The sequence below is a fragment of the Octopus bimaculoides genome, chromosome 3 (genome assembly GCF_001194135.2).
Source record: "Octopus bimaculoides isolate UCB-OBI-ISO-001 chromosome 3, ASM119413v2, whole genome shotgun sequence".
In the NCBI taxonomy this organism is placed as follows: Eukaryota; Metazoa; Mollusca; class Cephalopoda; order Octopoda; family Octopodidae; genus Octopus; species Octopus bimaculoides.
The window spans coordinates 23,370,457-23,372,583 of NC_068983.1; positions in this window are offsets into that span (position 1 = coordinate 23,370,457).

Below are 2,127 nucleotides of genomic sequence, written 5' to 3' on the forward strand. Positions count from 1 at the left end.
AGGAATCGGAGCAGGAGGTGGGGGAGGGGAGAGATGGGTGGTAGGAGGGAGGGTGGGGGAGAGAGACAGGAGGAGGGGGTTATTGCTAAAGCAGCGAGCTGGCAAGAACATTAACATGCTGGGCAAAATGCTTAGCAGTATTTCGTCCATCTTCACATTCTGAGTTCAAATTTTTCTGAGGCTGACTTAGCCTTTCATCCCTTCGGGGTCAATGAAATAAGTACCAGTTAAACACTGGAGTCGATATAATCGACTTACCCCCTCCCTTGAAGTTGCTGGCTTTTGTGCCAAAATTTGAAAACAATATTAGATACATTGCCGCCAGGCAATGAGCTGAGAGAATCATTAGCACACCGGCCAAAATACTTAGCAGCATTTTATCCATCTTTATGTTTTGAGTGCAAATTCTGCCGAGGTCAACTTTGCTTTTTATCCTTTCAAGGTTGATAAAATAAGTACCAGTCAAACACTTGGGTCAGTGTAATTGACTTACACACTCTCCTGAAATTGCTGGCCTAGTGCCAAAATGTGAAACCAATAGTCTATATATTAGGAATAATTATGATAATCCTCAATAAAGCATCTTGATGTATATTAACTATTTCACACTTTGTATTTTCAGAAGTAATAATGGCAAAGAATATGGAAACATAACAGATCTAAACTTATAGTTTTTTTAATCACAGCTAATTAGTGGTTAGGATGGGTATTAGCTTATTAGCCAATGAATCTAGTTTTGGTACAAATCCAGCAATTTGGTGGGAAAGGGTAAACCAATTACATTGACTCCAGTACTCAGCTGGTACTGTATCATATTGAATGTATGAAAGGCAAAGTCGACCTCGGCAGTATTTGAACTTGGAATGCAAAGAGGCAGAAGAAATGCTACTAAGCTTTTTTTCTCTGGTACAGTAATGATTCCACCAGCTCACTGCTTTTATAAATGATTTCAAATTTTGACACAAGGTCAACAATTTTAAAGAAAGGAGTTAAGTACATTATATCGACCCCAGTGCTGATCTGGCACTTATTTTATCAGCTCTGAAAGGATGAAAGGTAAAGTCAACCATGGCAGAATTTAAACCCAGAACATAAACAGCTGGAAGGAATACTGCTAAGCATTTTGTCTGATGCATTAACGATTCTGCTAGTTTGCCACCTTTAAAATTGTTTCAGATTTTGGTAAAAGATCAGCAGTTTTAAAGTAGGGAGTTCGTCAATATCATCAACCACATTACTTGACTGGTACTTTATTCTATTGACTCCAAAAGGATGAAAGGCAAAGTTGATCCTGGTGGAATTTGAAATTAGAACAATGAATAAGAAAAAATGCCATTAGGCATTCTGATTCATGCTCTAATGATTCTGCCAGCTCAAGAAAATATTACATATTACAAATTCAATGTGAATTAGATGAATCACTAAAGCATACTTCATATAAATTATTTAGTTTCATTTCTTTAACAGTATATGTTAGATAATGTGGATGTAATGAATCGATTGTCTTTTATTTCATTAAGAAAATTAGGTTGTTAGCAATGGATCAAAATAGCTTGAGAAAATTTGAAAATATAGCACAGCATGAAAACAAAAGCAGTTATAACAAAGTTTATATTAACATGAATATTTATAAGAAAATTAATGGGCAACGGAAAATACTTCAAATGATAATGTATGATTGGTATTTTTGTTATAATGTATGCATATGTGAGGTAATATATGCATACGTATACATATATACATATATATACATACACATATACACGCACACACATATATACCAGCAGTCTAACCCATGCCAGCATGGACAACAAACATGAAATGATGATGATACACAACACACACACACATGCACATACACACACACATGCACACACACCACACACACACATATATATATATAATATATGTGTGAGAAAATGTTGTTTTCATATTTTTGGCATATGTATGTATATGTGTGAGAGCTTCTTTGTTTTTCTCTTACATACATACTGACAAACACGTGTGTGTGTGTATTACTATGTATGTCTATAAGAGAATGTCTTTGCAATCTCTATCAGGTGGCATGGCATGTGAGTGAGAGCATTCTCTTACATAAATATGGTGAGAGTGTATGTGTCAGAAAAT